We start from the raw sequence: 15000 nt of genomic DNA on the forward strand, positions 1-15000 counted from the left end.
TGGTTCAATTCGATCTTATCCAATGTAGAATTAGGATACAGGTGTAGGTTAAGTAAATCAATGGATAGTTTTAGTCCTCTTGAAAATACCAGTATAAGCGAAGACCCAATTCTAAACGATACAGATAAAAACACCCATTGTTGGAGTAATAGTGACAGCTCTAGTTACAGTAATGTTGATCATTTAGTTGGCATTCGGAATTTCAGCGTTGATGAAACTTTTTTAGTTAGGGATAGTAATAGGGACAGTTATTCCATATATTTTGATATTGAAAATCAAGTTTTTGAGATTGAAACTGATCATTCTTTTCTGAATGAACTAGAAAGTTCTTTTTATAGTTATTGGAATTCGAGTTATCTGAATAATGGGTCTAGCAGTGGTGACTTCCACTATGATCATTATATGTCTGATACTAAATATAGTTGGAATAATTACATCAATAGTTGTATTGACAATTATCTTCGCTCTCAAATCTGTATTGATTTAAGTGGTAGTAACAATTACAGTGAGAGTTACATTTATAGTTACATTTGTGGTGAAAGTGGAAATAGTAGTGAAAGTGAGAGTTCCAGTCTAAGAACTAGCACGAATGGTAGCGATTTAACTATAAGAGAAAGTTCTAATGATCTCGATATAACTCAAAAATACAAGCATTTGTGGGTTCAATGCGAAAATTGTTATGGATTAAACTATAAGAAATTTTTGAAGTCAAGAATGAATATTTGTGAACAATGTGGATATCATTTGAAAATGAGTAGTTCAGATAGAATTGAACTTTCGATTGACCTAGGCACTTGGAATCCTATGGATGAAGACATGGTATCTCTGGATCCCATTGAATTTCATTCAGAAGAGGAACCTTATAAAGATCGTATTGATTCTTATCAAAAAAAGACAGGATTAACCGAGGCTGTTCAAACAGGCACAGGTCAACTAAACGGTATTCCCGTAGCAATTGGGGTTATGGATTTTCAGTTTATGGGGGGTAGTATGGGATCCGTAGTAGGGGAAAAAATCACCCGTTTGATTGAGTATGCTACCAATAAATTTTTACCTCTTATTTTAGTGTGTGCTTCCGGAGGAGCACGCATGCAAGAAGGAAGTTTGAGCTTGATGCAAATGGCTAAAATATCTTCTGCTTTATATGATTATCAATCGAATAAAAAGTTATTTTATGTATCAATCCTTACATCTCCTACGACCGGCGGGGTGACAGCTAGTTTTGGTATGTTGGGGGATATCATTATTGCTGAACCTAACGCCTATATTGCATTTGCGGGTAAAAGAGTAATTGAACAAACATTGAATAAGACAGTACCTGAAGGTTCACAATCGGCTGAATTTTTATTCCATAAGGGTTTATTCGATCCAATCGTACCACGTAATCCTTTAAAAGGCGTTTTGAATGAGTTACTTCAGCTTCACGATTTCTTTCCTTTGAATCATAAATCAAGTAGAGCCTTAAGTTAATAGTTAATTAAATAGTTAATAGTTAATTAAATTAGTTAATTAAAAATAAAAATTTAGTTAATTAAATTGAATTTAAATTAGTTAAAAATTTTTTTATCGGAATCAAAGGAAAAATCCGAAGAATGGATTTTTTTGTAACATAAGAGCGAATTGTAGAAAGAACTATGCAGATAATTTTTTTTTACCGATATTCTGATTACTAATTAAGAAACCTCTATCAACAAGAAAAAAGGGTGAATTCTTTTTTCCGTGAAAAAAAAAAGAAAATTTTGACAAGGTAAATAAAACGAATTTCATGCTCTTTTCTTACTTATGCATAGAAAATAGAGAGTCTTGCTATATATGTCTCCCCGGAATCCCCTTTTTTACTAATAAAAATACCTATTGACGGATCGGATTATAAATTCTTTAACGAATTTTTCGGGAATTTATAAGCAGAAAAACTCTTTATTTTTCTTATTTATTAAATTTTTATTTTTATTAAATTATTAAATATTAAAGTCAAATTATAAAATGAAAGTTATAAGACAAAAAAAAAGATAAGAATAACAAATAAACGAATTATCATATATATTTCATGTAGAAATAGAAATAGGTCATTTAGTTAGTTCTACACTCTTTGCACTTTATTATATATATTCACTTAGATATACTTAGTATAATTATATAGGAATTCTAATGATTATAAGATATCTTTCTAATAATCTAATAATAAAATATTAATATAATTTAATTAATATAATTAATATAATTTAATTAATATAATTTAATTTATAATTTAATAAATAATATAAATAAATTTAATAAATAATATAAAAATAATATAATTTAATAAAATATTAATATAATTTAATTAATATAATTTAATAAAATATTAATATTAAAATATTAATATATTAATATAATTATAATATTAATATATATTAATATAATAATAAAAATATTTATAATTTATAATAATAAAAATATAATAAAAATAAATAACAGGTACAAATATTAAACCGAGGTGCCCATTCTATGACAATTCTTAACAACCTACCCTCCATTTTTGTGCCTTTAGTGGGCTTAGTATTTCCGGCAATTGCAATGGCTTCTTTATCTCTTCATGTTCAAAAAAACAAGATTGTTTAGATCTGATTAGGCCCGATAAGGGTAGATTTCATTTATTTTTTTTTCAAGACTTAGACTTGGATCATAATACAGATATCTATTTAGTATAAATACAGATATCTATTTAGTATAATATGATATAACATGCAGGCAGCTCCCTTCAAACATAAATGAAAATGAAAGGGTTCTTATGCAGGCGTAAATATTATATATGAGTAAATGAGCTATTTGAAAATAAATCGAGATTGCGGCGGAGGCCTGAAAGAAATGCAAAGCCAACGTTTTTATAGTAGATAGAGGTGAGGGGGCTCCCTTTTTAAAAATATTAAAAAAAAATAGGGAATTCATCGAATTCTTTCTAAAGATTCACATCCGAATAGTGCGAGTTGATGAAAGTTACTTCAAAAAAAAGAAAGTCAAATTGGGCTAGTTTCCCACTTCAAATAAAAAGCAACTGAATCTAGTATGAGTTGGCGATCAGAACGTATATGGATAGAACTTATAGCGGGGTCTCGAAAAACAAGTAATTTCTGCTGGGCCCTTATACTTTTTTTAGGTTCATTGGGTTTTTTTTTGGTTGGAATTTCCAGTTATCTTGGCAAAAATTTGATATCTTTATTTCCATCTCAGCAAATAATTTTTTTTCCACAAGGGATCGTGATGTCTTTCTATGGGATCGCCGGTCTATTTATTAGTTCTTATTTGTGGTGCACAATTTTGTGGAATGTAGGTAGTGGTTATGATCGATTCGATAGAAAAGAAGGAATAGTGTGTATTTTTCGCTGGGGATTTCCTGGAAAAAATCGTCGCATCTTACTCCGATTCCTTATGAAAGATATTCAGTCTATTAGGCTAGAAGTTAAAGAGGGTATTTACGCTCGGCGTGCCCTTTATATGGAAATCCGAGGCCGGGGGGCCATTCCTTTGACTCGTACTGATGAGAATTTGACTCCGCGAGAAATTGAGCAAAAAGTAGCCGAATTGGCCTATTTTTTGCGTGTACCAATTGAAGTATTTTGAAATGAGATGAAGAATGAACATTTTCTTAGCAGGAGTGAAGAAATCCAAGAGTCTTCTTTTTTTTCTATAGCATAACTTAACTGAAAATTCTTCACAATGTTGATGAACCAAAGAAGACGTATATTATATATACGGAACAATTAGAAAACGAAACTTTTTTATCTGCAAATTTTTTTATGTGTACGTAAATTCACTAAATTCAGTAACAAAACAAGAAAGAAATCTAAATAATAGACCCATCTCATAGAGCAAAACAAAGCATTTTGGAATAAAAAAATATAGAATAAAGAAATTCTCTTTTTATTTTCAATATTTGAAATTGATACTGGATAGATCATATCTTGTAAATTCTCTCTCCTTTCTTTTGTCAATCGACGTTTCTTTTTATCTTTTTTTTGTTCTCCTTATTCGTGTACTCTTCTTTTTATTTTTAGGCTATTTTTTTTCTATTCTTTCAAAATTCAAGGACTAAGCACTGACTCACAAAAAAACAGGGAATAGATTCATAAGTTCGAAGCCTTGTAATAGAACTTATGCTTGATAGAAATATTAGATCATATAGAATCGATAAATGGAGTGGGTTCATTAAAAATTCACAGACGAAAAAATGAAAAGAAAAGCATTTATTCCCCTTCTATATCTTACATCTATAGTTTTTTTGCCCTGGTGGATCTCTTTTTTTTCTTTTTTATTTAATAAAAGTTTTGAATCTTGGGTTATTAATTGGTGTAATACTAGTAAATCCGAAACTTTTTTAAATGATATCCAAGAAAAAAGTATTCTAGAAAAATTCATAGAATTAGAGGAACTCGTTCGCTTGGACGAAATGATAAAGGAATACCCGGAAACACATCTACAAGGGTTTCGTACCGGAATCCACAAAGAAACGATCCAATTGATCAAGATGCACAATGAAGATCGTATCCATACGATTTTACACTTCTCGACAAATATAATCTGTTTCGTTATTCTAAGTGGGTATTCTATTCTAAGTAATGAAGAACTTATTATTCTTAATTCGTGGGTTCAAGAATTCCTATATAACTTAAGCGACACAATAAAAGCTTTTTCAATTCTTTTATTAACCGATTTATGTATAGGATTCCACTCACCCCACGGTTGGGAACTAATGATTGGCTCTGTCTACAAAGATTTTGGATTTGCTCATAATGATCAAATTATATCTGGCCTTGTTTCCACTTTTCCAGTCATTCTCGATACAATTTTTAAATATTGGATTTTCCGTTATTTAAATCGTGTATCTCCGTCACTTGTAGTGATTTATCATTCAATGAATGACTGAAAAACGATCCATGAATCCAATTAGAATGTTTGTTATTTTCTTATTTTGTACATAAGCAAAACATTCAAAATCTTACTATATCTATATATATATTTTTTTTTCTATACATCACATCTTCTATACATCACATCCAAGGGATTTTCTTCCTATATTTTCTATTTTAGTAAAAATTTTTCAGTAAATAGCAGTATCGTGGATAGGGAACTATACTAGCGACCTACCTAATTTTATTGTAGAAATTTTCAGGATCAATCTTGGACCATGCAAACTAGAAAGACCTTCTCTTGGATAAAGGAAGAGATTACTCGTTCCATTTCTGTATCGCTCATGGTATATATAATAACTTGGGCATCCATTTCAAACGCATATCCCATTTTTGCACAGCAGGGTTATGAAAATCCACGCGAAGCAACTGGCCGTATTGTATGTGCCAATTGTCATTTAGCTAATAAGCCCGTGGATATTGAGGTTCCACAGGCGGTACTTCCTGATACTGTATTTGAAGCAGTTGTTCGAATCCCTTATGATATGCAACTGAAACAAGTTCTTGCTAATGGTAAAAAAGGAGCTTTGAACGTGGGGGCTGTTCTTATTTTACCTGAGGGGTTTGAATTAGCCCCTCCCGATCGTATTTCGCCAGAGATTAAAGAAAAGATGGGAAATCTGTCTTTTCAGAGTTATCGCCCCACTAAAAAAAATATTCTTGTAATAGGCCCTGTTCCTGGTCAGAAATATAGTGAAATTACCTTTCCTATTCTGTCTCCGGACCCCGCCACTAAGAAAGATGTTCGTTTTTTAAAATATCCCATATATGTAGGCGGAAACAGGGGAAGGGGTCAGATTTATCCCGACGGGAGCAAGAGTAACAATACGGTTTATAATGCTACAGCAGCAGGTATAGTAAGCAAAATCATACGAAAAGAAAAAGGGGGGTACGAAATAACCATAACGGATGCGTCAGAGGGACGTCAAGTGATTGATATTATACCTCCAGGGCCAGAACTTCTTGTTTCAGAAGGCGAATCCATCAAACTGGATCAACCATTAACGAGTAATCCTAATGTGGGTGGATTTGGTCAGGGAGATGCAGAAATAGTGCTTCAAGACCCATTACGTGTCCAAGGGCTTTTTTTCTTCTTGGCATCCGTTATTTTGGCACAAATCTTTTTGGTTCTTAAAAAGAAACAGTTTGAGAAGGTTCAATTGTCCGAAATGAATTTTTAGATCTGTAAATTTATCAACATCAAGTTTTTAAAAAGAAAAGAACCCAATTTTTGTTGGTAATTATATTATGTATGATAAAAAAATTGTGAAAAGCTCTTTGCTTTTTTTATATTTTTTTTATACCAGATATTTGGAATTTCTTCTACCGCATCTCTGGCCATAATATGTATATTGGTAAGAAGACTATTTGACTTTATCCCCTTTTTTGTGTTTTTTTTAATCTAAATAAAATGGGAGCAGTGTGATTATCTTACTATTGTCAGATTTAACTGTCATAGAGTGGATCAATAGCTTTTCTATTTTAAATAGAATCCAATTTGACTAGATACTAAGCATAAGATAAGTAAGCGGAAAAGCACAGAAAGGCTAAATTAAATGAGGGGAACAAAGGATTCTAGGAGGTATTATTTTATTCGTCTTCCTAGTCTTCGACACAAGAAAAGGAATTTTCCACATCCCTTTCTTGTGTCAAAACAAAATAATAATCATTCTTGATCCAATTCCTCAAAGATTACTATTCTTAGTTTCTATTTTTTCTAGGTTTATCATAACTTCCTTTTACTTTTTATACGTATAAATTAGATTTATTGCGTATAAAAAAAAGTAAAAGCAGTGGACAAACAAAAAAAGAAAGGGAAATTTTTTAAGCAAATAGAACTTCTTCAATGAACTTCTAAAAAAATTTCACCTTTTATGAGATACTGATACTAAAATCAATAGAGTAAGGTTCTATTAGTATACAAAAATTAGAAAAATGGACGACCGAAATATAGAAAATATGTATTATGCCATATAGGAAAAGGAAATCGAGTAATTCCTCTTATAACTTTGAAAGTATCGATAGATACTATCGAGAAGCAAATGTTCTAAATAAATAAATGGAGTTACTTTTTCAAAAACACCACAGAGTATAATCGAATTTTTTGAAATAAAATATTTGAAATATCAAAAAAAGGCAATCTATTTTGTCACTTATACGAATAAAGTATTCTGATTATTAAGAACCCAACGGGACCCCCTAGAATCAGACAGAGAAAAGGGGGTCCGTTGAGTTCTTACGCTTTCATGTCTACAATCCAGTACGCCCCGTTACTTACAGGGATGAACCCAATCCGGAATATGAACCATAAAAGAAAATGCCTATTAAACCGATCACAAGAATACCGGTTACAGTACCTATTATCCAAAGAGGAATTCTTCCAGTAGTATCGGCCATTTATCCCACTTCCCTCCACATTTAATCAAGTGGTCATGCTAGAGACATAAACAGTCATAGATAATTATGAGATGATATCCTTCCGACGGGATAAGAGAATTCCTATTCTTATTTATTATTCTACTATTTTCTTCTATTAATTTCTTCTATTAATTGAAGAAATAATTAGAAAATAAAACAGCAAGTACAAAAATGAGCAATAACCCCCAGTAGAGACTGGTACGATTCAATTCAACATTTTGTTCGTTCGGGTTTGATTGTGTCATAGTTCTATAATTAATAGGGATTAGATTTATCGTTGGATGAACTGCATTGCTGATATTGACCCCAAAAAAGAAACGGTAGGTACAGCTAATCCGTGAACAGCCAACCATCGTACTGTAAAAATTGGATAGGTTCGATCTATGGTCATTGGGCCTCCTAAAAAGATTTACTAAATTCATCGAGTTGTTCCAAAGGATCAAAACGGCCAGTTATTAATGGAATTCCTTGTCGGCTCTCTGTAAAATATTCATTTGGACGAGGGCTTCCAAATACATCGTAAGCTAAACCCGTGCTGACGAATAACCAACCTGCAATGAATAGGGAAGGTATAGTAATGCTATGAATGACCCAATATCGAATACTGGTAATAATATCAGCAAAAGAACGTTCTCCTGTGCTTCCAGACATACTGAGCTCCACATATTCTTGTACAATCAAAAGGGATCGATTCTGTAAAAGATAAGATCAGTAAATGGGATTTCACTGAAATGGAATCTTGTGAGATCGTCAATATTGTACCAAGGGTTTCTTTAAAATATACCGAATCAGTATAGCTATCCTTCTTCTGACGCAGCAACGCAACTTCAATCAGTATCGAAATGAAGTCCTAGATAATCTCTTTTTTCTTTTTTTTGTTGCTGTAGAATTGTGTATCATAAGATCGGGTAAAATGCGAATTCGACGAGTTTCAATAATAATTCATGAGGGAGATTATCATATTATAAAGAGGATTCTCATATTATATTTCCGCAATTCTTAGATGTGAAATCTAAAAATTTGGAGCTTGTAGAAGAAGAGTTTTTTGTTGGAATCCCCCTTTTTTCATTTTAAAAATGGGTTAGTCATCCATTAACAAGTACCAGTAGTAAAGAATATTCGATGAAAGAAGGAGAACAACGAAAAAAGAATTCTAATATCTAATAATCAATATTCGTGATTCGTGATGCACGTATTCGTATATTAGATTCAAAGGGTCTTTCTTGACACTTAACCACTTTGATTTTTTCAAGTGATCTGATCGTGCGATACTTTTTTTTTCTTCTTATTCGAGATATTATGTGAATGAATCAACTAATAAATCTAATAAGTTAAATTTAAATAAAATTGAAAATAGAAGGAAAAAGTAAAAGGTATTATAAAGAAAAAAGAAAAATAGAGGTTTCGTTTTAAAATTGAAAAAACGATAAAAATTCGATACAAATATACAAAATATACAAATAAATAAATACTAAATAAATAAACTAAAAGAAAGTATCAAAATAGAAAAATTTTATAAAGTTTTTTTGAGTGAAGTTATACAACACAGTTTTTATTACTTATTCTTATTAATTATTTTACTTATTCTTATTAATTATTTTACTTATTCTTATTAATTATTATTAATTAATTATTATTAATTATTAATATTTTTTTTATTAATATTTTTTTAATATTTAATTATTGTATGTAATATTAGGTTTCTATTTTATATTCTATTTTCTATTAGTTTTCTATTTTATTTCTCAAGAACTGTCTAACGAATCTCTTGACTCGGAATCACGAGAATATAAGTAGATGTCATAGATGAAAAATGGATTTCTTTTTTTACTTATATACATTATCATTCTATTTTATTAGTGCTGTCTATAGTCTATAATCTATAATGATAATGATTGATAAATAAATAAAAAAATTCTCAATTGAACTTATTCTTTCATTTGGTATTTTTGTTTATCCTCGTATCTTTCAAAAAATTTAACTTAGGAAAGTGCTTTTGCTTTACAAGCATATGTATAAAAAAAATTTATTTAGCTCCTTAATGCCTACTATAACTAGTTATTTCGGTTTTCTACTAGCGGCTTTAACTATAACCTCAGTTCTATTTATTGGTCTGAGCAAGATACGGCTTATTTGAAATTAATATTTGAAATTAATTGAATGAACAATTTCTAAAAAGAAAAGGAAAATTTTCTACAATATTCCTACAATATTCCATCGATAATATTCCATCGATTCTTTAGTTCTTTACTGTGTTACAATTTTTGTATTGAGATTTATGAGCCATATAGATTAATATTTAAGGATAGATATTACCTCTCTTTTTCCCTTTTTCAAATAAATTGAAATGATTGAAGTTCTTCTATTTGGAATCGTCTTAGGTCTAATTCCTATTACTTTGGCCGGATTATTCGTAACTGCATATTTACAATACAGACGTGGCGATCAATTGGACCTTTGATTAATTAACACTTTGTTTTTTGACCTCCTCCTTTCTTTAGTCCGCAGGAGGTCAAATTCAGATTGCTCCTCTATTTTTTCCGTATAAATTTTGACCTTTTTGACCTAACAAAACAAGAACAGAATCGCGCTCTGTAGGATTTGAACCTACGACATTGGGTTTTGGAGACCCACGTTCTACCTAACTGAACTAAGAGCGCTCTCTTATCACAGTCACAAAAAATGCGACTGTAAGTAAAAAGATTCTTTTTTTAACTCTAATACATCTTGAACGCCTATACTATATACTATCATATATAATACGATAAAAATTATAGTTATAGATTAGGTACGCCTAATTTGAATTGATCTCAATCGATCCCTCGTTATTGCTCAGAGACGAAGTAATAGGTAGGGATGACAGGATTTGAACCCGTGACATTTTGTACCCAAAACAAACGCGCTACCAAGCTGCGCTACATCCCTTTCAATTAGTTTACAATGTTATTCTAAAGAATACCGGTTTTGTTTTCCACATACTTATTTCATTTTCTCCATTGATATACATTTTCTTTTTGATCTCATATCATTATATATAATTATATAGAATTATAAACTTACGTAAATTTCGTGAATGCTCGGGAAAAAAGGGCATATTTTCTTTTTTTAAGTTTTAAGAAAAGGAAAATCTTATCTATCAAATTCTTGTACATTTTAATTTGAATTAGAGATTCCGCGTACAAAACAACTGCAAGTGGCCTTATATATCTGATTATATATGTAGTTATCTGATTAACTATGTATTATCATTATGTATTACAATAAAATAAATATTATTTATTACAATAACAAAAAGAAGGAGGATTTGAAATGCGAGATCTAAAAACATATCTATCGGTGGCACCGGTAATAAGTACTCTATGGTTTGGGTCTTTAGCAGGTCTATTGATAGAGATCAATCGTTTTTTCCCAGATGCGTTGACATTCCCCTTTTTTTCATTCTAGTTATCAACGCGCAGGAGGGGGGGGGGTGAAGAAACGAAGATTCGAGATACAATTAAATATCTGTGACTACTAACCCCTCTTCTTTTTTTATTTAATTAGAATAAGTTAGAAAAGAAAAAAGTGGATTCAACCTCAGCAAAACTCGGAACTCGGGCCCCGCCTTCAAGTAAATTCACTTCAATTAAATTATTCAATTAAATTAGAAGTGGAGATGTGGGTAGTGCAACAGTATTATAAGATGCTTAAATGAAATATTGTACTGTGATTGTAATCTAAACTTCTAATCTAAATATAGTTTAAAATCTTTGTATTACTTATTATTACATTAATATATTAGTTGCAATGAAATCTTTCATAATTTGATTTTGAGTTAGCAACTTCTATTTTTTTCGCTCCTTTCTTCTTCATTTCGGATCGGAAAATAGAAGAATTGAGTGAATAAAAAATCCCAAGGAGGTTCATGGCCAAGGGTAAAGATGTCCGGGTAAGAGTTATTTTAGAATGTACCGGTTGTGTTCGAAACAGTGTTAATAAGAAATCAACAGGCATTTCAAAATATATTACTCAAAAGAATCGACACAATACGCCTAGTCGATTGGAATTGAGAAAATTCTGTCCTTATTGTTACAAACATACAATTCACGGGGAGATAAAGAAATAGATGGAATCGATCGCTTGCGTGTCACCTTTACATACAAGGACATACAAGGAAGATGAAAAATGACATAAATGGCATATTCATATTAATATATAATATGTTATGTTAATATGTTATGTTAATATTCAAATTTTCTATTTAAATTGAAATATTTAATGAAATATTTCAATATATAATTCTAATTTTTTCTATTTAATTCTATTTAAATAGAAAAAATAGAAAATAAACAAGCAAAATCCTATTTCTTAATTCCAAATCATTTTTGATCCAATTGAACGAAATAGGATTTTCGAAATAAGGAATAAACAAACCATGGATAAATCCAAACGACTTTTTCTTAAGTCCAAGCGATCTTTTCGTAGGCGTTTGCCCCCGATCCAATCGGGGGATCGAATTGATTATAGAAACATGAGTTTAATTAGTCGATTTATTAGTGAACAAGGAAAAATATTATCTAGACGGGTGAATAGATTGAGTTTAAAACAACAACGATTAATTACTATTGCTATAAAGCAAGCTCGTATTTTATCTTCGTTACCTTTTCTTAATAATGAAAAACAGTTTGAAAAAAGCGAGTTGGTCACTATAACTACTGATCTTAGAACCAGAAAAAAAAAAAATAGACTTACTCCTCAATTGAATCAAAATTCCAATTTGAACTGAAACATAGATTGATGTTTTGTTCAAAAAAAAAAATGCGAAAATCAAAATTGGATTGTCGTGTTGTAAGAAAAAAACGAATTAGGGAAGAAGAAATTTTTTTTATTGAATGTTTTTTCTCAGAATGTTTTTTGTCAGTTTGACTACTTTATTTGATCATATTATCATCATATTTTATCATACTAATTTCTATTCTACCTTCCCAGAATTCATTCTTCAGAAAATTCCATGTAAAACATTCCATGGATTCCTTCCAATCTCTTTCCAATCTCTTTATTTTATAATGTCATTGGCAATCATATAAAGACAATTCTTATTTACTATAGCGATTTGTGCAAGTATTTTACGATTAAGAAGCAACTGTCTCTTGTACAGATTGTTTATTAATCTACTATAACTTTTGGATACCTTATTCTCGCGAATTGCTGCATTTATCCGAGTGACCCACAAACGACGAAAATTTCCTTTTTGCCTATCTCTATCCCGATGGGCCGAAATCAAAGCTCTTATTTTTTGTTGAATAATAGTTCGAGTAAGTCTTGAATGAGCCCCGCGAAAGCTTGATGCAAATAAACGAATTTTTGTTCTACGCCTCCGAGCTATATATCCTCGTCTAATTCTGGTCATTGAATAAACGAAATTTTGATGAATAACTAATTGATTTCCTTTCTTTCAGTTATTCTTTTCCCCTTTTCTATAATACCAAAACGGATTCTTCCAGTGTATAAAATAATAATTCCAATGGCTTTTGCTACTATAACCTTCCCAACCACGATTTTTTCTTTTTTTCGAGGTATTTTGCCTCAAAATAAGAAACTGTATTGATACTAGGTATCAAACAAAAATTGAATAAATAAATAGCATCGATAAATAAATAGCGGATTTCATCGTTTCTATGGTTACTTCTTAAACGGTGAGGTCTTCTCTATACACCGGAGCCCCCTCCTTCATTTAATTATTTAATCAATGCTATTGTTAACGTGTACAGTTCACACTCTTTGGCTCTACCTATGAATTATCCAGTAATAGGTCTTTGGGTCTATCTATACAGTAACGGTATTTAATTATGAGGATTAGCTAATTAGTTGACCCTGTTAGTCCGTTCTTGCAAGAGTAAGGGCATAATTTTCGCCTTTTAATTTAAATTTAATTTAAATAGGATTTCCCCCGCTTAACGGATAATCATTTGCTACCAATGGGGAATTCTTTTTGTTTTAAATTGAAAATTGAGGTGATTGAATTTGCACCAATGAAACCATAAATTTGATACACAATAGACTAATATGATAGATTTTTAGATTTTTTTTAGATAATGAAGGGGATTCTTCCATTCTATCTTATTCATCTGTACTGATCACAGGTAGTGGAAAATTTTTTCCTTTCTTTTGTATTCTTTTGTACAAGCCCACGATCTGAACAAGTCGCGCATACACCCTAGTACATGTTCCTCGGCGCTGAGGACATCCCCCAAGAGCGGGGGATTTAGTGACATTTCTGATTGGCTGTCTTGTGTTTCTAATAAGTTGTTTAATTGTTGGCATGTTGAATCATATGCATAATGGGCTGGTTTAGATCGATCCTAACCGGATGATTATGCATTTTTTCTATATTAATAAGAATATTAATATTCTATTATTAATATTAAATGTTAAAATATTTATTAAATATTAACAGAATATTAAATTGAAATTCCGATACGAAAAAAAATACCAAATCGCGATTTGCGCGAAATTCCTATTATTTCTTAGGCAACTGCTACAAGGTCAACAATTCCATGAGCTTGGGCTTCTGTTGCTGACATAAAAACATCTCTTTCCATGTCTTCGGATACAATCCATAAGGGTTTTCCCGTTCTTTGTGCATAAATCCTTGTGAGGATTTCGCGCAGTTTCAGTAGTTCTTCTGCTTCCAGGACAAATTCTACTATTTGTGCCTCATAAAAACCAGCAATAGGTTGATGAATCATTACCCTGATGATATAAGAAGAAAATGGTTATTCTATCTTGCATAACATAATACATAAAAAAAATAAGATGACGAGAAGAGATAAAGAATAATAAGAAAAAAGATAGAATTGAACAACCGTACAGGCATTTTTTGTGCATTGCATACGGCTCCACAATAGAATTCGCTTTTACCTTTCATCGAAGAAAAATTTAGAGTTTATCAGGCTTAAATCAGTAAATGATTCAATAACCACCCTTTCCTTGGGAGGAGTTAAAAAACAAAAATACTATGGTGGTCCCGTTGCTTTTTTTCATCAGTGATTTAGCAATCCCAAAGTTTCTTTTTTTGTTTTTATTTGAAAAAAAAAGAAAATAATATAATCTTTTTTGTACTCTTTCATAACATAAATAGTGTTAAGAGCCCCGAAGTGCGAAAACAGAAAAGTTTGTGACGCTGAAATAGGCCCCTGATAGAATAAAATCAGAAATACCCTTACCTTAATATCTCATACTACTCTTTCGATACATAATCTAATGTTAAAAAAAAAATAAAAAAACTGTTCTTATATCGAATTCGAAATGCCATGCTATTATTACTTAATTTTTATATTATATTTCATATGGCGAAGGCATACTTTTCCTTTTTCTTTTAAAAATATTCAAATAAAAACCCATTGGCGCCAAGCATGAGGGAATGCTAAACGTTTGGTAATTTTTCCTCCGACCAGGATAAAAGATCCCATTGAAGCAGCTAATCCCATGCATACTGTTTGTACATCTGGTCGCACAAATTGCATAGTATCATAAATAGCTATTCCGGGTATTACCCATCCGCCAGGAGAGTTTATAAACAAATACAAATCTTTTGTCTCGCTCTCTATACTGAGATATACCATAAGACCAATAAGTTGATTCGAGATTTCGCTAT

At 31.0% G+C, this 15000-nt stretch overlaps 2 non-coding genes across 2 annotated transcripts; both read right to left on the bottom strand.

Moving 5' to 3' along the window:
- Positions 1–9950: 9950 nt before the first annotated feature.
- On the bottom strand, positions 9951–10024 carry TRNAW-CCA (transfer RNA tryptophan (anticodon CCA)). The gene has a single exon. It is a non-coding gene; the product is annotated as a tRNA-Trp (tRNA).
- A 191-nt stretch (positions 10025–10215) lies between these two features.
- Positions 10216–10289, bottom strand: TRNAP-UGG (transfer RNA proline (anticodon UGG)). Its single transcript has one exon. It is a non-coding gene; the product is annotated as a tRNA-Pro (tRNA).
- Positions 10290–15000: the final 4711 nt, after the last annotated feature.

Source organism: Jatropha curcas, unplaced genomic scaffold (genome assembly GCF_041381405.1).
Source record: "Jatropha curcas cultivar XTBG-Jc1 unplaced genomic scaffold, XTBG_Jcur_1.0 HiC_scaffold_30_pilon, whole genome shotgun sequence".
NCBI lineage: Eukaryota > Viridiplantae > Streptophyta > Magnoliopsida > Malpighiales > Euphorbiaceae > Jatropha > Jatropha curcas.